This window comes from Peromyscus leucopus, chromosome 1 (genome assembly GCF_004664715.2).
Source record: "Peromyscus leucopus breed LL Stock chromosome 1, UCI_PerLeu_2.1, whole genome shotgun sequence".
Classification (NCBI taxonomy): domain Eukaryota; kingdom Metazoa; phylum Chordata; class Mammalia; order Rodentia; family Cricetidae; genus Peromyscus; species Peromyscus leucopus.
The window spans coordinates 16,618,707-16,642,057 of record NC_051063.1 but is presented as its reverse complement, the minus strand read 5'-3'; the positions used below and the strand labels follow the sequence as shown (position 1 = coordinate 16,642,057).

The following is a 23,351-nucleotide window of genomic DNA, read 5'->3' as shown; positions in this document are numbered from 1 at the left end:
ATTTACATAGAATTTTCCATTAAGAAAACTATCTGTCTTCTCAGATAACAACAGAGATTGCAATCTCATGTCAGGGTGACTGAAATATGTGCAAATGTATGTTACTAGTTGGAGAGAGAAAAAAAAGTGAAGGTTCACTGGGATTGTGTTTGGAAGGTGGCATTTTATAACTGCTTGTTTTCCCTCTTTTAGAAGTCTATTTTTTTATTTTAACTGACACAGTAAGTGTACATTTATGGACTATTGTGTGACATTTAGACACATGGACACTGTCTATACAGATAAGATTAGAATCACAGGCAGAGGATATCAGAGAACATCGTGTATGCATTGAGACCATTCCAAAGTCCCTCTATTATCTATTTTAAAAAATCAAGTCAGTTGTAAAGCCTAGCTTTCCTCCAGTGCTACAGCATAGTTACTGTACTTACCAGGCTGTCCCCCGAACACATTAAACACCACACTCCTTCTTCCCTCCCACTGTCTACCTCTCCACTTCCGTGATATCAATGTTTAGTTTCCGAATCTAGGAGGAACTTGCAGTATTTGCCGTTCTGTGCTTCATTTTTTTTTTTTTTTAACTTAGTGCAATGTCCTCCAGGTTCATCTGTGTTTCTCCATTTTTTTTTCTGATGAATGATATTGCATTCTGTATAAATACACCACACTTCCTTTAGCCATTCATCTGGTGATGGACGTCTGGGTTGAGCCCATCTCCTGAGCATTGTGAGCGGCGCTGTCATAAACACAAGAACGTAGGTGTTTCTTTGCTGTACTGATTTCACTTCTTTTTGAGATACACCTGGTCATGGGACAGCTACATCACACAGTAGGTCTGGTCTTAGTTTTCTGAGGAACCTAGCCTCCATGCTGTTTTCTCTAAACATGTTTTTTTTTCTTTAAAGATTTATTTGTTTTGTTTTATGTGTATGAATGTTTTGTCTACATGTATGTATACATATCATATACATGCCTGGTGTCTGTGGAGGTCAGAAGGGGGTGTCAGATCCCTTAGAACTGGAGTTACAGAGGGCTGTGAGTTACCATGTGGGTGTTGGGAATTGAACCTCTGTCCTCTCCAAGAACAACAAGAACTATGAACTGCTGAGCCATATTTCAGCATCATCCACACTGTTTCTTTTTTTCTTTTTAAAATAATGGTCATATCAACTTAATTTTTAGTGTGTGTGTGTGTGTGTGTGTGTGTGTGTGTGTGTGTGTGAGAGAGAGAGAGAGAGAGAGAGAGAGAGAGAGAGAGAGAGAGAGAGAGAGAGAGAGAAAGAGAGAGCGAGCGAGCTTTGCTTCTTTTAGCTGGTCCACTGGTTGTTGCTTACATACTGTAATGGTTTAGTCACCCCCTGCATCATGCATATGTCACAAATTTTTATGCTACCCAAGTCAATAGTCACACAAGCCTGAACAAGAGACCACGGAGGAAGGAGTGATTTGAGGTCAAGGTGAGCTACAGGCCTGAATGTAATTAGGTAAGTGTCAAATAAGTACATGAAGCCAATGAATTTTGGATTTTCAAAAGTTGAAAATACATCACTCAAGAGTCGTCCTGGGTGACAGTTTGAATCAGCACAAGTGATGAACCACCCAGGCTTGCTTAGGACAGTGACAGTTTTAGCACTGAATTTCCTTCATTCGGGAAGATGCCTCAGTCCCAAGTAAGACTGGGTGGTTACTCACACTGTCCTTAATTGGCTGTGCACTGCCTTTTCCCGTAGAAGTTTAATACACTCTTGTCTCAGATGCATTCCTAGAGATCCTGTTAATCTGGTCTTAGGTACTGCATGGTCTAAATAGCTCCCCCGGTGATTCATATGGGAAAGACAAGGTTAAGACCCTCCAGTGTAGATAATATGCACTCATGAATTTGCTCACTTTTCATTCATGTATTTTTGCAGTCAAACCTATTGATGTCATGCCTTCTCAGATGACAGACATTATGCCAGTATGGACACCAAGATGAATCAGACCGAGTCCTTTGTCTTCAGACCTTACTGCTGGGAGAGGAGAAAGCTCTAGTTTAACATACCAGCTATGTGATTTACCTGCTCAACATGTACTTGTTGATTATGCTTGTTTCCGGGACTGTTTAGTTATTGCACAGCTAATGGCCATCACCAAGGCTGCAGTCACCCTCTTTATGGAGTCCTAGTCACAGGGGGGCAGCATTCAGAAAACAAGCAAAGCAGCGCACAGTGAACCTTCCCAGTGTGTGTTCGTGCTATAGAGGACCACTGCCACTCCCAGCGTGTTTGTGGCCTGTATCCATATAAACAAATGAGCATGTCAGCACCGCTCTGCCTTCCCAATCTCGCTTGTTGCCATGACAATATTGTACCCACTAGCTGGAGCAATCCATTGGCAGGCTATCCTCAATAATGAGGGCTGGAAACAGTGTCTTTGAGTAGCCTAGAAGGCACAAGTATTTGAGTTCTTTGGGCTCTCTGGTTGACTCCACAAGGAAAATAGAGGGTTGGAAAAATAATACCTTGAGAAATCGAAAAAGGCCTGGACTCCACATAGGTCCTGACTTGAGCTTAGGGCACTCACCCATACGGCCTGCTTCCCAGGCTGGTAGGTAGGAGGCCTTGGCACCTTTGAGGAAAGCCTTTGTGGGCATGGGTACAGGGTGAGGACGAGCGACAGGGGAGTGGCAGAGGTGTAGGATGAGTAGGTGGGAGGCGTGTGAGAGATCATCCAGAGGGGGAAGGGTCAATTTACGCTGCCCTAATGGTTTTGCCCAGTGGTTTGACTATTTTATCTTTCTGCAGGAGGCTGGTGAAGTTGTAAGTGCACAAACGATGGCCACGAAAAGTTCGGAATGGACATTTCAGTAAAAGAACGAAGTATGAGGAGAAGAGGGATTCAGCACACTTTGTCTGTGGCTGTATTTAAGAGTTCAGAGCAGTACGTGGTACATAAAAGGCATGTCTTAGTCTCTATGTTAGAAGACGATGCCAGAAAGTGGCAGCTTGCAAGAATAGAAATCTATTTTTGACAGTCGGGAGACCTGAAGACCCAAGATCAAAGGCCAGCAGGCTTGGTGTCTGGTACGGGCCCCCAGTGCTTCACCTGCGTCCCTAGTCTTGGACAGTCCCGCAGCACAAAAGCAATGATGCTGGCCCTGAGGCTGCCAAAGAGGAGGTCACACACGCTTCTTTAAATTAAAGGAGAAACGACCTGGTTTAAACAGGACAGAAAACGTTATGTGGTAAAGTTGCTAAGACCCACAGGAAGAACACACATTCTCTAATGTGACAGCGTTAAAGAGAGCTTATGTTGCCACACATGTTACAGCCACAGTGTGGGCTAAGGGTTACCCCTTCACTCTCTTCATAAGGATAGCGTCCTCTCACATCACAATGGGCATGAGCATAGCGCAGGAAGATACATTTCTGTGCATATACACACTTAGAGTCTTTGTGCATTTGTGGTGATGGTGGTGGTGGTGGTGGTGGTGTGTGTACCTGTAAATGTGGTCATGCAAGTGGAGGCTGGAGGATAATCTTGAGAGTCAGTCTTTACCTTCCAGCTTGTTTGAGACAGTGTAGACAGTGTCTCTTGTTCTCTGTGGAACACAGCAAACTAGCTGGTCTATGCATTTCCAGGCTGCTGGGTTGCAGCTGTGCATGCTACCACATCCAGCTTTACATGAGTTCGGGGACCTGAAGTCAAGTCCTCACGCCTGCACATCAAGATCTTTCCCTACATATCCACCATCCTAGGTCCAGTCAAATTATTTTGAGAGACCATGTCCATATAACTTCTATTATAGGACATTGTTATATGTATCCAGCTTTATTAGTTGTTGTATATATTAAACTTTACATTGGTATGTATGTATGTATGTATGTATGTATGTATGTATGTATGTAAAGAAACACTATGTAATTGGACTCAGTTCCATCTGTGGTTTCAGTATGTGCTGGGGGGTCATGGAATGTGTCCTCACAGATGAAGGGCAGCTACTGTATTCAAAGTTCATCTTTTTTCCAGAAACATTTTTTTATAAAGAATATGATTCTTCTGTTAATGCAGTTTGCTCTTTTGTTATTTTTTTAGACTATCTCTGTGTGCAGTCTATGCTAATCCACTTTTATTATTTATCATTTAATGAGTTGGGTTATAATGGGCCCAGGGTAGCATTCCAAGCTAGTTATTATTCACAACTGGAAGGCTTTCTCCTAAGCCATGCCAAAATCAAACTCCCTCCTGCAATCATGGCTTATCGACATAATCCTGCATGCATCCCACCTCCTCGATTTCTATGCTCTGGGTTGGGGTGAGGAAGGACTTGAAACTCGTGTATCACATTTTTTCTTGCACATGCTGCTGCAGACAAAGGAGAGAAGCTGCATCCTGGGGCACTCCTCCCATCCGGGGACAGGATTCTGAAAGTGCACAGCTGCTGCCTTTCTCTCATGCTCTGCCCTGCTCTCCAACATGGTTCCTGCATATGCAGATAGTTTGGAGTATATTTCTTAGTTTTGCCAAAATGGAGTTGCTTGTTTTTTCCTGTTTTTGGTCAGTTAATTTCAGAGGCTTTCTAGGAATGGAAGGGGAGAATGATGAGTTTATATGATCATGTCTGTGTTGGCAACTGGAAGGTTAGATAGATGAGAGAGGGGTCTTCACAGAGTAGCATAGCTCTAACTGAAGGAGGAAGACAGGCAGTCAGGAATATGCTTAGCCAGAAGCAGGAGGCTCCTTTAAGAGGTCGCTGCAGGGTCTGAGAGGAGGAAGGGTAACTCAGACTAAGGATATATAAAAAGCCATATGGAAACCTACTATTTTACAAGCCTGTAAAAAATATAATCTAAAACAAGAGTGTGAACAGGTGTCCTTCATGGGTGGATAATGCTCCTACTAGAAGTTATGGGTTGTTAAATGAAAAATCCCAGTGCCAGGTGTTGGATACGTTCCTATAAACTGTTGGCCAGGGAGGCCCCCGAGGCCCCCGAAACAATACAGGCTACTGTCATTGCTCTTGATTACCCACCAGAGCTTCATGATAGGACGCTATTGCTGAAAATAGATACTACACACTTGATCACAAGTCAGAGAAATAAAGCTGTGAATCCTGTGAGCTAAGGTGTATCCTCTAGTGTAATAGAGGCACAACTATTATAGGGATAACCAATTACTTTGTGATTGGATTTAAGGCTTGCTCCACAAGAGGAAATTCATGCCTGGCTCTGGAGATCTCATCAAGACCCTATGGCTGGGGAGGTCATAGGCCCTAGATGGAAACCTATTACTACTACTGTTGTACTAAATGGTTGTGCTATCAAACTGCCTTCTAAACACTTATGTTTACACCCACAGATCAGTGCTGGGCCCAGCCTTCATCAACCAAGCTTCTTGCTGCTGGAGGTGGCAATGAATGCAGAAACCTGTGACTGGCTGAAGTTACATCAGGAATACATGGTGGTAAAATGTTTGGCCCTAAATGGGACAGTTATACCACCCTCTCTAAGGCTTGGGGAACACTGAGGAAGAGGGGGCTGAAAATGTAAGAGCCAGAGGGTGATGAAATGTGAAGCAAAAAGCTATCTTTGGGTCATGAACTCACTACAGCTGTGGTTTTCTGCAAAGAACAAGCTTGAGCCTGACAACATTTCATCACGGATGGGGGAGGGGCTCATGTGGCCCCACCCCTCCCCCAGAAACTATTTATTGACAGTTAATGGTTTTTGGAGGAGGGGGATGTCATTTTCTTCAGTGGTATAGCCACTGATACATTGCTCTTCAGAAAATACACCCCCCCACGCACACACATTTTGGGTAGAAACTAAACACAGTGGGCTATCAAAAGGAGGCGTGAAAGTATGAGGGAACGTGATGAGAAGGAGAGGTCTAGTGTGATCTGAGAGGGGAGTGGGGAAAGAAAAGGACTACAGTTCATTATGAATGCATGAAACTGTCACTCAAACAAAAAATTCTGACACAGTATTGAGGGATGAATAACCAAAAATTTAGTATAAACATGCATGAAAATTTCAAAAAAAAAAAAAGAATCTGAAGGTCTGAGGTGCTAAGCAAATAATGGACCCTCTCTGAGAGTGATGGTATATAAAAACATCAGGTGTCTCATTTGGCACAGATAGTCTTACTATAATCTGGCTTGATGGACTGGGGTGGGGATGGGCAGGATGTACTGACAGTGTGTCAGGCACAATAGTATCATGACTCCAGTGTTGAGGATGAAGCACCCGTTCCCCAAATAATGTTGAGGAACACTTTTTTCTTGTTGAGGAATTTAGACCCTTCCTTGCCTTATACAAAGGATTTTATCTGGATTAGATATGCTTTCTAGCCAGGTGTGGTGGTGCCTGCCTATAATACTAGCCTTTGTGAGGCAGAGGCAGGTGGGGCTCTGTGAGCTCAAGGCCATCCTGCTCTATATAGTGAGATCCAGGACACCCAGGGCTACACAGAGAGATCTTGTCTCAGTATATGTGTATTTCCTGATTCTGTGTGTGGGTGCAGTCAGATTGATGAAGTTCTCCCTGCATTGAAGAAACTTCTCTTTGCAGAAGATAGAGACTGTTACAGGAAGCCACAACTGGCTCAAATGCAGACAACTGACCATGTGGTGCCCAACCCCAGTTGGTATGCCTACAACACAACTCCTCTATCTAAAGCTCAGGGAACATCCTGGGAGAAGGGGTAAAAAGATTGTAAGAGCCAGAGGACTAGGAATCCTCTGTGAGACTGTGTCTTCTAGATATGACAGGGAAACCACACCCATGAAATTTTAACAATATCAATGACTGGACAATGATAACACCAGTTGCCAAGCCAACATGGATGAGGGAAATCACATAGTGACCCAACCCTAGATAAAGAGCTACAAGCAATTAACAACTACTGAGAGGTGAAAAATTGAAGTCTTCCCCAGAGATGAGCCCTCTAATTGGTTATCCAAGACCAAGTGGTCAGTCCTAAAATCATACATTACCACCAACACTAAACAGACTTAGCAGGTTGTGTTTATATATTTATTCACACACACACACACACACACACACACACACACACACACACACACACACGAGGTTTGTGTATAATTTATTGGCCTCTATCTATAACATTTAAAGAATGAGAGACCATGAATTTGGGAGAGAGCTGAATGGGGTTGGGGGACATGAGAGGGCTTGGAAAGAAGAGAGGAAAGGAAAAATGATGTAATGGTAGGTATTTTAACTAAAAGATGCTTTCTGTAGTTTCATCTAGCATCCCTTTTATTTTGTTTATAGATGTTGCAACCAAATTCAATAGGGTCTCAATCAGTACAAATCCACCTGCCCTTTCATTAAAAGACATCAGCTTCTCTAACTACATGTAGATCAGTAATGCCGGAGGAAACTAACTAGCTGGAAGGCCCTACCACATGACTTAGGTTGCTAGGATACACCTTCATTCTTCTCCCCAAATAGAGATTGCTACTCAGAAGCCTCCCTCAAGAATATGGCTGCCTCGTGGAGAAAGACTGAATTCAAAGCGGGAAATACACACACACACACACACACACACACACACACACACACACACACACACACAGATGGGGTTTGTATATAATTTATTGGCCTCTCTATTTTATTGCCTCGAATGATAACTATCTTCTCTTGGTAAAAATAACTTTAAGTGAATCTCAGGAGAAGGTTAAATTGGATCAGGAAAGACCAAATTATTTTTAGCTGAAGGGATCCCATTTTTATATGTGAGAGACAAAACAAAGCTACCTGAAGGAAGATAGGGTAACTTCCTTGGGTTATAGTGAAAAAGAAAGCTAATACTTAGCATTTCCTTTACCCACAACAGCCAGCACAGTTTCTGAGAATTCACATATTGAATTCTAACAATGACCCACAAGGTGCTTTTACTCCAACTTTACAGATGAGGGAATCCAGGCACAGAAACTTGTCTATGTTGCAGTAGCCAGGAAATGTCAGAGGTGAGATTCAAACCCAGGCAATCCCCACCATCAGTTGTTTTTTGACACAGGGTTCCACTGTGCAGCCAAAACTGGTCGCAAACTTGAGAGTCTCCTGCCTCTATCTATAGGGTTACAGCCACAGTCACCATGTCGGCTTCCTCCTAAATTCTTACTTCATTTTCCTGCCTGTGCAACTGAGGCATGGGACAGAGGAACCTTCAAGGATGAAACTGGGATTTCTAGCTGGTTTCATTTATTCAAGAAATTTTACTGACCTCTTGTTCTCTGCCAGCCTTTATTGTAGACACCATGGAAACAGGGTGAACCAAAATCTCTGCCTTCAATGGAGAGAACTCCCAAATATTTACATATATATTTCTTCCTTTTCCTTTTGGTTTTATTAGAGAGTTTCCTGTTTGGATAGAGTCCTTTGAAGGACCAATTAATGCACTATGACACTTTCTGAAACGCCATCAAATAACCCCAGCATTCATTTCCTTTGAAATAGCAAATACTGCTTCTAAATGGTTTCCACCCATCCCTGTCAGCCCCATTCATTTCAAACATTCCATCTTGATGGCCATCCCTCCCCAGTCATTGTAAATACACCCCCTGCTTTAAATTGCCATGCAGTGAAGATGAGTTCATACAAACCAGCAGTTCAGATAGTATTTATTTTATAAAATGTTTCTTTATAAAGTGTTTGCCATTCTCCCTAGATAGGAATTTGCATATAGATATAGAAATAAGATATAGTTCTAATAATGTAAGTACATCTTATGAGGTTACTGATTAGGTAAAATGATTTATACCTGGGTGTGGAAAATGAACCTTCTTTGGATTTTGTTATATATGTTATTTAATTTTCTGTCTTAATAAGGCTTTTAAATTGTACATTTTCCTTAAACTGAAACTGTTCTGAAGAAGCTATCACATTTTCACTGTCTAATTCTTCAGGCTGCTATGTAGAATAGGCTTGGGTTTGTGTGTAGCCTTCTCCCAGCATTCTAAATGGCAGCACTACATTTCAAATGCCTTCATAATATGTCTTTCCTGAGCCCAGGGGTCTTTTACATTTGAACTTTAAAATTATTTTGTGGGCTGGAGAGATGGCTCAGTGGTTAAGAGCACCAGCTGCTCTTCCAGAGGTCCTGAGTTCAATTCCCAGCAACCACATGGTGGCTCACAACCATCTGTAATGAGATCTGGTGCCCTCTTCTGGCCTGCAGGGACACATGCAGGCAGTATTCTGTATACATAATAAATAAATCTTAAAAAAATTATTTTGTTTATATCTTATGATCTCTAATTATGCAATATTTTGATATTGCTTTTAAATATCTCTGAAGACTTTGCAGCATAGAAAACCCTACCTTATATATAGAGATGCCCCAAGAATTAGACCATCTTTGATAGTAGGGCCAATACTCTGAACTCTTAGAGAACTGAGATCCCAGCCAGAAGGATACTTGCTTCAATTTTGGCCCCTGACATAGCAGGTGAGTAGCAATTACATTTATAGGCTATAACTTCTTTTGCTCAACGAGAATGAACACTGAGTTGATTTATTATCCACAGCACTTGGGAAAACCAAGTAACTACTATCTGTCTTAAAAGATGGTTTTGCAGATTAAATAGACTGATAAATGGAAACTGATGATTTGTCAAAGCATTATGCCACACAGGATTTTTTTTTAAAAAAGTCGGGAACCATCTATTTTCTGCCCCCAAGAAACAAATCTTACCACCAAAGACAGACTATTTTAGAAAAACGGGTTTCCAGGAAACAGACTTAGGAAGTTAGAACTATTCTAACACCCAAAAAATAAGTTTTAATTCAAAACTGGAAAGAAAAGATAAAGATGGATACTTCCTAACAATTAATGGAAAGATTCATTGAAAGGACATTACTATTTAAACATATATGCACTGAACATAGGTGTGCCCAATTATTTAAAATGAATACTAGTAGATGTAAGTCACAGATTAACTCTAGCACAGTATAGTGGACACTTCAATATCTCATTCTTACCAGTTGACAGGTCTTCCTGATAAAAATTAAACAATAAAATATATGAATTATATGACACAATGGATCAATCGAATGTAAAAGACTCTATAGAACATCTCATTCAAATGTTGTAGAATACATGTTCTTTTGAGCAGCCCATGGAACATTCTCTATAATAGGTCATATGTCAGAGCACAAAGCAAGTCTTAATAAATATGGGAAAGCTGAAATAATTCCTTTAATTCTGCCTGATCACAATGGAAAAAGACTACAAATCAATAGCAACATAAACCCTAGAACACATACAAACTCATAGAGATCAAACAACACTATTGAGTGATGAATGAGTTCTTGAATAAATCAGGATGGCCATAAAAGAATTTCTAGAATCAAATGAAAATAAAAACACAGCATATCAAAACATATGGGATACAATGAAAGCAGTCCTAAGAGTTAATTTATAGATTTAACTGTCTACATTAAGAAACCAGAAAGGGGACTGGAGAGCTGGCTTAGTGGTTAAGAGCACCAATTGCTCTTCCAGAGGACCCAGGTTCACTTCCCAGCATCCATATGGCAGCTAGCAATTGTCTATAACTCAAAGATCTGACACCCTCACACAGACATACATGGAGGCAAAACACCAATGCACATAAGATAAAATAAATAATTATTGAAAAAAGAAACCAGAAAGATTTCAAGTAATAACCTAATGATACACCTTAGGTCCCTAGAAAAATCAGATCAGTAGATAGGAAAAAATCCTTAAAAAATCAAAGTAGAAATTAATGAAATAGAAACAAGATAGTAAATATAGACAATACAGAGAATTAAACAAAGAACTATTTCTTTGAAAAGATAAACAAGATTGACAAACCCTTAGACAAAAGAGAAGATGCAAATTTACATAATTAGAGATAGAAAAGAAAAATCTAAATAACATAGTCTACTAAACTGGAGAATTTAAAAGAAATTGATGGATTTCTGAATATATATGACCTACTAAAATTAAACCAAAATGAGATAACATATAAAGATTTTATTTACTTATTTTTTGTGTATATCAGTATGTTGCTTGTATGTTAATGGAAGCCAGAAGAGAGTGTTGAATTCCCCAGAACAAGAGTTACAGATGGCTGTGAGTCATCCCACAGGTACTGGGGACCGAATGCAGGTTCTCTGCAAAAGCATCAAATGTTAAGCACTGGGCAATCTCTTTAGCCCTGAGATAAACAATTTAAACAGATCCATAAAAAACAGTTAATATTGAAGGTGTAGCCAAGAGTGGTGGCACACACCTTTAATCCTAGCACTTGGGAGCCAGAGGCAAGTGGATCTGAGTTTGAGGCCAGCCTGGTCTACAAAGTGAGTTCCAGGACAGCCAGGACTGTTACACAGAGAAACCCTGTCTCAAAAAAACAAAACAAATGAACAAATTGAAGAAGTAACTAAAAACTCTCCCTACTAAAAAAGTCAAGGCTCAAATGGATTCACTGGTGAAGTTTTTCCAGGCCATGCTGGAAGTCTTAGCTATCGGACTAAGATGAAGGAAGAAGATAAAAGGATGCAATCAGGAAATGAAGACATGAAAGTGTGTGAAATACCTCCTCTGCCACAAAAACTTAAAGACAGGAGAAAGAAATTGAAGACACCAAAAGATGGAAAGACCTCCCTGCTCATGGATCAGAAGAATCAATAGTGGGAAAATGGCTATCCTAACAAAAGCAATCTATAGATTCAAAGTATTCCTAATCAAAATTCCAGTGATTTTCCTCACAGAAAGAGAAGGAAATTGTAAAGCTCACATGGAAGCACAAAAGACCCTGGCTAGATAAAGCAATCCTGAGCAAGAAGGGCTATTACCTGTTCTTGGAGGTATCACTATGTACAACTTCAAATTATGCTACAAAACCATAGTATAAAAACATTGTGATACTGCTACAAAAACAGAAACGTAGATCAATGAAACACATTAGAGGAATGAGATACAGCTGCCTGATTTTTGACAAAAGCATACATTAGAGAAAAGACAGTGTCATCAGTAATATTGCTAGAAAATACTTCAAGATACAGGCATAGGTAAGTACTTTATGAATAAGTCTCTGATTGCTCAGGACATAAGACTAAAAATTGACAAATGAGACTTCATGAAATTAAAAGACTTCTATACAGAAAAAGAAACTGCCAATTGTAGCACAAATTCTAATTGGCTTTAATAAAAACCTGGAGCTAGATGTTGGCGTAAATGCTGAAAACCAGAGAGACAAAGGAACAAGTGACAGCCACCTCTCACCTCACCTACTATTCAGCCAAAAAAAAACCGAGCTCCTGTCTCCTCCAGCCTTATATTCCACTGTTTGCCCAGTCAGATCACTTCCTGTCTCAATCTCCCTAGTCCTGGAATTAAAGGCATGTGCCTCCCAAGTACTGGGAACAAAGGCATTGAGATCCCAAATGCTGGGATTAAAGATGTGTGCCTCCACTGCCTGGCCTCTATGGCTAACTAATGGCTGGCTTTGCCTATGATCTTCAGGCAAGCTTTTTTAGAGCATACACAAAATATCACCACAGCCAATCAAGTGAAAAGTCACCCTATAAAATGGGAGAAATATCTCTGATAGCTATATATATATATCTATATCTATCTATATCTATCTATATCTATCTATCTATCTATCTATATATATATATATATATATATATCTGATAGAAGATCAGTATCTAGAATATACGAAGAACTCAAGAAAATGAATATCAAAGAAACAAGTAAAAAATGGACTACAGAACTAAACAGAGAGTTCTCAAAGGAAAAGTACAAATGGCTAACAACATTTAAAAAGTGCTCAACATCATAATCCACAAGGGAAATATAAATTTAAACTACTTTGAGATTCCTTTACACTCTACTCAGCATTGATTTCATCATGTGGGTAAATGACAGCCAATGCTGGTGAGGAACTAAATCCTTATCCACTATAGGTGGGAGTGTACATTGGTGCAGCCACCATGGAATACAGTGTAGCCTCATTGCTTCCATAAACTCACAGCAGCATATGGTTTCCTGCACAGGAATTGCATAAAACTAATCCAGTCAATTTCCAAGCATGGTTGGCAGAAGGACTCAAGACGTTCTCCTTCTAGCTGAAGAACAAGTACTTACTGTCCGGGGAAGGATTGTTTTTCTTCAATGTTCTGGCTATGAGGACATGAAGCTAAGAGGGGGAAATGTTGGGGAGATTCTGGGAGGGTATCGAAGAGTTTGGGTTGAATATGATAAAGATATACTATATTAATATATGAAATTCTGAACAGATAAAATATTCTAAGAAAGAGCTATACAAAGATTTTTTAATGTCATTTGTACTTGATAGCAATTATTATCAAATTAACAATCATAATTTAATAAATATGCCAGTTGGGAATGCTATTGTGTGTAGAGCATTCATAGATGGAGAATTTGAGTTGGACCATCACTACAGTGTTTTCTGTGGTCAATGTGAATGACTGGCTGCCATAGACTCTTCACAAAATGATACTACATGATAAGGGAGAAATTCTGAATATTACGTTTGGATGGTCCTTAGGTTTCCCTGGGCTTATGCATGTCAGAATTGTCAATTTATATTAGGAGTGATTCTCTGACAGAGCATGGGGTGTCAATCAAATCTACCATTCGGCTTTCTTTTCAGCTTCTATTCTGAGTGAGCTGAAGTTTGTCAAGGTTAAGATAAACACCTGAGGAGGTAAAGCGTGAGAGTTTGAGTACAGATGGAGACACTATGTTATATTATAAGATGATAATATTTTTAGGAATGGATGTGCATTCATCTGTCTTGTTTAGGTTGTGGACACTGGAAATTCTCCATATGAGCCACAGCCACCCTATTTGGATGGCTTCTCTGGCAGTATCCTCAAGGCTGCCTGGTACAAGAGGACATGTAGGTTTGATGTTCTATGGTGGCCCAGGGTTGCAAGCAGCCAATGGAACTGTTTCACCTGTCCTGGTGACCAGTCAGCTGTCTTCACTGGCCATGGCTGGCTGATAGTTCTTCAGGAACTGCGAGTCCCTTCTCTTAACTACTGTGTCTTTCCTGACTTCTCCATCTGGACTTCTCCATCACTTGAGCTCCTTCATTTCCTCATTCCTTGGGCTAGGGATGACAAGAGGGGGTAATTGAACTTTGGTTTGATTTTCCTCTTATTGATTGGGCTCTGTTGTTTTTTAGTGGAAAGTCTACTCACTTTGAAGAAGGGTTTCTACTTTTGATTATGAAGCTGAGTATTAGTCTTTTGTAAACCAAAGCTGTATAACAACCTCACAAAGTCAGGAATTTAAGTTTGTACTCAGTCTCTTTGGTGATAGGTATGCCAAGAGTTCCTACAATGAATGTTGCCTTTATGTCCTTAGGTCCCAATAATATATGCAAGTAGAAAGGATGAATGGGTTCTATGGTTTATGATTAATGATATTGTAAAGCTCTGTGTTTTTCTCTTTCTAAACATTCACTTAAATGAATGTGTTCTCTTTGTTGTGCCCTTTCTGCAGCACAAGAAGCCAATAAATACTTCACCAGGCCCCTGTTTGTTAACAGAAAACCATGGAAAAGTGTTCCTGTTGCATGCACAACAGGCAAAATAGAGAAACATAATTGATGTTAGAGGGAGAGTAGAATAAAAATTTTTACGCTTGGGCTGATTATTTGTTATATGTCAAAAAAAATTGTTTCTACAGCTGTGTGAATAAAATTTCTGCTATTACCAGCAAGGTACTATAGAAACCTATGCCCCAGGGTTCTGGGGGTATTTTCTGGAATTATTACATTGATTCCCCCCTTTTCTTTTTTTTCTTTTCTCTTTTCTTTTACTCACTCTGTATCTTCCTCTGGGTGCCATGCAAGGCAATGGCCATATGTGATTCGTTTGTACTAAAGTTGCACATTGCAAAGTTGAGCCATTGATTCCTCTCAGGTTTGCTATGAAAATCGCTACTCTCATTGTCTCAGGAGGCCAAGGTCTCAATATCCAATATGCATTTGCTTATTTAGTTTCCTGTCCCCAGCCTCCTTTCAGAACTGTATTCCAGCCTGCTTTTAGCATCTGTTCCTCTATACCAGAAAATCTGTTTTGGCTTCTTCAGAGAATAAGTCTTTTCTTTTCAGTTGGAGAGGGTTTTGCAGAGTGGGGGAAGACATGGCATGCTGGCCACATCTTAAAAAAGACTTAACAAATTCTTTCATATTTTTCCTCCCAAGTGTTTCCTTTTGAATTTCTGATTGTCCCAAATTCTGGGACTTTTGGGCGCCACAAAGTGTAAATCAGCTTGATGCTAGCTTAGAATTCAGTTTTCTTTTCCGGTCTGCTATTTTTCATTTTTTCCCCCCATCTGTTCTCATCTTACAGCTATAGAAACCATATACCTCAGTCCTAGTCTCATCTCATTGGTCACAACATGGTCACATGGTTCTAATGTCCCTACAAAAGAATCTGAGGTATTGAGCTTCCTCCACCCTTAATGAGGATGATCAATACAGGAAGCATAAAATGCAGTTTCTGACCTAATGCTTTTAATTAAGATCTCACAGTCTTGTTTTAAATGCGTTTACTAGCAAGTCATGGTAGATTCAGTGGGCACATTTGTCAGTCTCTCTGTGTTTTGTCATGTACCAAAAAAGCTGTAGTTGTCATTGACTGTCTGAAAACACATAAAAATGGGGCACTGTTTAATATCTGGTCCTGGTCATAGATCTTAATATGCAGAGCAAGTGTGAGTGACTCAGAGAATCTGGGTTTGTGTGATCTTGGTCAAAAGCTTAGTTTTTTGTTCTCCAGTGTCACTGATGGTCCTTTCCCTGTGGTCATCTTGTAAAGATTAAGGTAGTTAATACTCAGAAATGTGACCACTTATGTATTAATTGTGATTATTATATGCTAGTTTTATCATTGATATTGACACAGGCAGAGGGAGACAAGGACTTAGCTTGAGGGTGATGGCTTTATCTGAGTGCTCATTGTATTTAATTGAGTTGTACCAGAGAGGTAGCTGTGCACTATAGGAGAATAACCTGTGTACTCCAAAGAACCCTGAGTCTAAGAGTTCAGCTAGAGTTGTCATTTATATACCATTGTAGATGTGACATGTAGGTGGTTTCATGTACACATCTCCCCCATTCAGTCTCTTGACTCTGGAAGATCCAGTTGATGCACTCAACTGCTCTGTTGACTTCTCCTTCCCTTTAAAGGAAGGCTTTTGCTTCAGTAAGTCTGTTTAGGTTCAGGACCTCTTTGTCTACCCTTGAATATTTTTTTCAATGAGGTCAGGAACTTCTGGGACAACAGAGTCAATGACACCATCTTTTTTTTTGTTGTTGTTATTTGTATACACTACATATTTTGAAATTGTGTTGCCACCAGTCCATATGATCATATAATTGACACTAGGCAGTGACTGATTGTACAGTTGATGCTGATTAGTGGTTCTTAAATAAATCAAGAAGGAAAAGGCATGACTCCTTAGCCCTGCTGAGAAGTCACAGCAATGAGTTCCTCACTATTGGAGAGCTGTTCAGCAGTAGTGGATTTGTGGTGAACTTTCCTGGGCCATGTTAGAGGCTTGCATGCTGTGATTGTCTGAATGAGAGTGGCCCCCATAGGCTCAAATATGTTAGTGCTTGGTCTACAGTTGGTGAAACTGTTTGGGAAGGATTAGGAGGCATAGCCTTGCCGGAGGAAGTGTGTCACTTAAGAGTGGGTTGAGGTTTAAAAAGTCCACACCATTCCTAGTTTCTCTCTGTCTCTCTCTCTCTGCCTCCTGCTTGTGGATTAGATGTGAACTGTTAGCTACTAATCCAGTGCTATGCCTGGTCATAGACTCTACTACCCTCTGGAACTATGAACCCCCAAATAAATGCTTTCTTTTATAAATTGCCTTGGTCAATGTTGTCTCTTCTCAGCAATGAGAAAGTAACTAAGACAGATGTATTGCAAAGTGAAAGGATGTTTAGTTTCTGAGGAAAAAGTGACAGGGTCTACTACATTAGTATTTAGAAATGGCCACATGGTGCTAAGAAAAAGTAAGAGACCCGGGCTTATGTTGACCCTGACACCATTTCTTCTTCCAAATACCAACCAAGGCATAGAGCAGTTGCATCTGGAGTAAGGAGTAAAGTACAAACTGGGGAGGTACTGCTCTGCTTGAAAGGAGAAAAGTTCACTTCATTCTTCGAGGGAAGAGTGAAAAGCAAGCAAGCAATGTGAGCAGGAGTGTTGGAACCTGAGAGATGCTGTGATCCTGGGAAGTCACATGGAGGGGCCACAGGGAGTCCTGGGTAAAGTACCTAAGAATGTCAATCTTAGAGATGCTATTCAGTTTGAGGTCATTTGTGTTATCGACAAGTAAACTTCTTTTCTATCCATGGTTGTTTCTAGAAAACTCTACAGTTTATGAAATGCCCTGTAAAGTAAGTTTCATTTTTTTTTGTTTTCATTTTGAAGTTGGAAGGGCCAAGTTTCACATTTTGATTTCTTTGACAAAGAAAAGAAATAAGACATGGAATTAAGAGCTAGAAGGCAGGGGTGAGCAAGAGAATGGAAGGAAGTTTTTCAGCCACCCTGAGGAGTATGTCATATTTGTTGGTCATTGACCTGAGAGGATAGAGCTCTCCCCAATGACCTTTACAGGTAAGGGTTCCATAGTTTATACCTGAGCTATTTATGTGACTTTCACTAATATTTATTAAATTCCTGCTATTTGTGAGAAATTTTGCTGGATGTTGAGAGAGGGAGGAAGAGGAGGGGGGAATACACACAGCATACAAGCACCTGAGCAGAATCCATTTTCTCTAGAAACTTGGTAATTACCAGGGACATTTGTAGCTAGGGTCCCAATATTCTGACTGGTCATCTTTGGTTTATTCCAGTGGTACCACCATCATTACCAGTTCCTCCCACTTTCATGTCCAAAAAAGTGCCAGTTTGGAGATAAATTATCTGATAATCATTCCAAAGAGCTGTGGAGATTTAATGACAAAATTTCTATGGAAAACTTTCTGTGAATCACAAAGTTTTATCTGAATGAAAGAGACAAAAGTATTTGAGTTCTTTTATAGCATTCTGCTGTGGGATGGTCTGTATGTCAAATTGCTCTGATTGGTCAATAAATAAAACACTGATTGGCCAGTGGCCAGGCAGGAAGTATAGGCGGGACTAACAGAGAGGAGAATTGAGAGAACAGGAAGGCTGAGGGAGACACTGCCTGCCGCCGCCATAACAAGCAGCATGTGAAGATGCTGGTAAGCAACGAGCCACGTGGCAAGGTATAGATTTATAGAAATGGATTAATTTAAGATGTAATAACTAGATAGCTAGAAGCCTGAGCCATTAGGCCAAACATTTTAAACAATATAAGTCTCTGTGTTTACTTGGTTGGGTCTGAGCGGCTGTGGGACTGGTGGGTGACAGAGATTTGTCCTGACTGTGGGCCAGGCAGGAAAACTCTAGCTACAGCATTCCCTGGTGGAGATAGACAGGAGTGTCTGAAATTGCTGTCTACCTTAGACCGTGTTATTGCTCTTAGTCTTCTCAATTTTTCATGAGAATAAGCTTGCCATAAGTGAATTTTTATTTGAAAGTAGGTTAGTCTGTGCTTCATCGTTTTCTAGGTTCCTTCCTTCATGCTACATTCAGGACCCCCATATGTATACTAGATGTTTTCTTCATTTTACCTTAAATGAATACTTTGAAATTTATGGAGTCTTTCATATTTAACATGTTATAATTCTGATGGGTTTGAGCATGGAAGGTCAAAACCTCCTCGGAATTTTTAAAACCTGCTTTTGAATGGAAACGACTATATAGTAAATGTGAATCATGAGGGAAGGCAGGGAGACAGCCTCAGAGAGAATCCAGAGCAACCTCCTCAGATGTCCTTTACATCAACCCACACAAGAAAGGTGCCACCAGGCCAGCAGATACACATTACCTTCCTCCTATGTGGTAGAAATTGTGTACACATGTACACAACATGTGCAGACAGATGTGACCCCTCATTTCTAGTCTGTCATCATCATGGTCTTTATCTTCAGCCAGACCACCATGTATTAAAGGGACCTCTCCTGGTACATCATTAAGGGCTTTACCCTCATTGTCAATGAAGATGGTTACCATGACAACAAAAGGATTACCGTTATTATCTCAGATTCATAGAGGAGGAGACTGGGGCTTGGTGAGGTCAAAAAGTGTTCCAGTCAAGGAAGAGTGATGTTTGAATGTGTCCACAAGTCTTGCTGTTATAAGGTGTCATGCCCTCCCTGTCATAAGTGCCCTGTGGAGTGGGTGGTAGTGGGGCTCGAGGTGGGAGGAGGAAGTGAAGAACACTTGGAATACTTTGACCTTTATAGGATCATTTTTTCCCCCTAAGTAATAAGCTTTGGTCTTAGGGGAAAAGATGGTAAGTATACAATTTTCTTCAAAATATTAGCAATGATCAAGTATAGACTATTAGAACTGAAGACTGTAATACTGATAATAATAAATACACATAATAAGTAATTAGTGGCATAACTAGGAATATCTGCTGTGAGTTTTGTGAATATGTTTGTATGAATGCTTGAACCCCAGTTAGTATTCATTTGACCTGGTTCTTGGTTTTGTCTGCTGAATGAAACACACTTTGGAGTACACCATGCATTGGCACTGAATGAATAATATAACTATAGTGCATTTATTTGAGGCTATAGGTTTCTAGATATTGCATTTGATGAGGTTTGGTACATTTTGACCCTTAGTACTTCTTTTAACACAATTGTGGAGATTTTCAGTCTTTAAAAGTCATTTTGGACTCCCTTTCTTTTCCTCTTTCTGGCTATAGGATCTCCATTTCATGGGTTGCTCAGACTTGGGGGTTGGTAAGAGGACTCAACAGGCACTTGCTGCCAAGCCTGTCGACCTGAGCTCAAACTCTGGGACCTACATGGTAGGAGAGAACTGACTTCTGAAAATTGTTTTCAGACCTTCACATGTGGCTCCCATCCTCCCCCAAATAAATGTAATAACTCTGGCCATGGATAAGCCGCCCCATGTCCCAGGTCCAGAATTTATTTGACTCCTTTGTCACCCTTGTGACAGTGATAAATTCAGAGATGGACACTTACAAAATCAAGCAAGTGCTCATTCTTCTTAGGACGACTCTGCTGTAATTACAAGGAAAGATGGATCTTTCTGACTGGCATTTTCTGAGCTGGTTGGGTGCTAGCCTGTCACTGATGAGGTTATCTTGGTGACCCAGGGATAGGAGAAAGGCTCGGGGCTGGAGGGCAGACCTTGATGACATAAGTTGAGCCTTAGCTCTCCTTTTGTCTGAACTGTGCTTAAACCTAGAGTGTCTGGCCAGGCAAATCAAATATCTACCAATTTATTTTTGCTTTAGCTGGTTTAAATTATGTTTCTGTCACTTAGATAATTTCTAATTGTATAAATAGTTCACTGAGTACAGTTAAAGCAAATTTCAGCTTATACTTTTGACAAATAGTGATTCTTTGCTCTCTTGTTAAAATGGTTTATTTGGCATCTGAAGCTTTGCAAGGCAGCTGGACCTGCTGTATTTGTGGTTTCTCCCTGTGTGAGTAGTGGGGAGAGAAGAGTGGGTGAGGGGAGGGAAGACACACAGCCAGTGGCTCAGACCATCATTCTCAGTGTGAAGGGAAACGTGATGTCACTTATTGTCAGAAGTACCCATGTTACCCTTTGAAGGCACCCTGGCTTTGCAGGCTCTCCAGAGCATCATTCCTTTGTCCCCCCTTTTTCTTCATTTGAATATGCTTCATAGGAAAGACATCTGTCTAAGGTGTGGGCACTTTTATCACTTACCAGTGCAATGCTTAAGTGAGTTCAGAAGACTGAAATTCACTACTGTATATTCAAACACAAGAAAATTAAACAGCTCAAAAACAAGGGAAGCAAAGACATATTTTCCCCATGGCCACCTGGTTCCCCACCTGCTTTTCCTTTTTACCCAGTGGACTTAGGGAGCAGTGGTTTGCTTCCTGGCTGTCTTCCAATCTAACTCCTGGTTTTCTCAGAAATGTCTCAGAATAAAAATTGGACTTTACAAATAACCCCTGTGCATTACATAATTGAAAATTAAATGTAATTGTGAAAATTAAGTGGAAGCCTATTACCTGTCTTGGCTACACACATTGGAGAAATATAATAAGCTTAAAAATCTAAAATGGATGTAATTATGTATATATGCTTGATCATCAAAGAAGTCAGCCAAAGAGATGCCCAATTCCCTTTCCAAATCAAGTAGGTCAATATCGGGGGCATTTAGAAGTCTTTGCAAAATAGAGTTGACACACTATAATCACTTAATGGCACAAATTCCCGTTAGCATAACTGCTGCATAAATAATGTTCATTATAGTGATTAGAAATGTTAATTTCTTAGAGCAATCAAAATTTTCTTTCATCTCCTAAAGCAGCAGTTTTTAAGCTGCAGGTTTATGACCCATGAAATCAATTTAGTAGAATACAATCAGCATCCAGGAAATAGATTAAAAGAGAAAATATTCAATTTCCTTGCCTATTGTCCATGTAAATATCATCCCAGATACCTTAATTTCAATTTTTCAAAGTGCAATATGTATAACTACTTGATTATGATGTAAACTGTATTTCATTTTGTAAAATATCATGCTAAAAAAAGTTGGAAGACAGGTATTCTACAGTATGACAAATGAATTCTTGGGCTAACCTGAAGATGATGCATAATTTCTAGTTTCACAAATTGTTAAAAACAAATGTTTTCATCGAGCAGTCATGATCACTATGTTTTTTTTTTTTTACTGATACTTAGATCCCCCTTCCGATTTGCTATGAAATTTGTTAATGGCATTTGTTGTCAATGGAATGGGGAATATCTTGGTGTATGTATGAGCTCTCAGGTTTGGACTGAACCATTCGCTGCCAGCTCCTCTTGGGCACACTCTGACTGGCTCCATACCTCAGCTTCCTTACTTATAAGTGATTAACCGGTAGGCTCACTATTGTGCAGAATCAATGAATGAATACACTAAAAGCTCTTTACAGTGCTGGGCACATAGTGAGTCTTCAACAAACATTGCTTACTGATGCTATTATTTTCCTCATTATCTTTATATGAGAATAGAAAATATCAGAGTTTCTTGCATCAAAGTTTTATCTTTGCCTCTGATAAAGGTAGCATAAAGCCCAGAGTGTATCTTATGGCTCAGTCTAAGCATGGCCCTTCATGCGGTTAATTCTCCTTCCCAACATTTATATTTGTAGTTGAAATGAAACATCTTACAGAAATGTTCAACCTGGGGTACAGCACACACTATGAGGGCTTGGGAATCTCCTGAAATGTGATCAGGTGTCTGGTGACTGCATATAGACACTCAGCGAGTGGGCAGGGAAGCCTGGCTGTCATGTTTGTCTAAGGGTCTCATGTTGTAGTGAGAAGTCAGGTATGGTGGACCTAGGTCCAGGCCTAATAATTAGTTTTCATTATTCAGCAGGTTACTTCACCTTTGTAGCGTTTATTACTGAACTGGCAAAAGGAGATTAAATTAATTCCTGCATCACATAGTTGTCTCTGTGATTGTTTACCATAGTTGTAAAGAGCTTGGTACAGTCACTGCCACATACTAAGTCCTCAAGATAATAGCGATAGTGAAAGAGGAGTAATATACTAGAGACAGAGAATGAAGTAACTTCCCCTTTAACTATGAATTATGTAACACTGATTCTATCACTGGATTGCTGAGTAATCCATTCACTTCTTTATCCAACAAAAACTGATTACTGCATGAATTGGGAATTAAGTACAGTGCCTAGAAGGTGAATGATTAAGACAGTTTTTCTGCTCTCATTGAGTTTATAGTCTATGGAGGTCATGGGTAGGCAATGACTAGCCAGGTGATAAGTGCTGCTGCAGATGAGTCATGGAGCTAAGTGAGGACTCAGATGTTTGCAACTGAAAACCACATTCAGAAACATTTATGGTTTATTTGAGAACTGAACCGTCCTAACTTTATTCTGTTAATATTAATTTATTAGCAGTTTTGCCAAATATAATTTGCTTATCGAGGTGTACTAAAGAGGAGATTTAATCTATGGAAACTGGAGGAAACTGGCCTTTACTTGGATATGGCTCCAAGGGTGAGGGCAGGGAGTGAAACATCTATGAAGGACTGGGGTTAGAGAGTAGGACAGATATCCACCTTATAAATTAAAATCCAATAACCCAAGTATTCCTGTGCATGTTCAGCAGGGACCTTAGAGTTCTGTCTGATGCTCAGTTATAACAAGGAGTATAGGCTAAGTTTTTATTTCTTTCTGCTTTCCTCTTAATGACATTTGACTTTTAATTTTA

General features: G+C 40.0%; 1 protein-coding gene across 43 annotated transcripts in view; it reads right to left on the bottom strand.

Annotated features, from left to right (window-relative positions):
• Positions 1 to 23,351, bottom strand: part of Trpm3 (transient receptor potential cation channel subfamily M member 3) — an 834,738-nt gene that overhangs the window by 96,450 nt on the left and 714,937 nt on the right. The gene's annotated exons all lie outside the window — the stretch shown is intronic.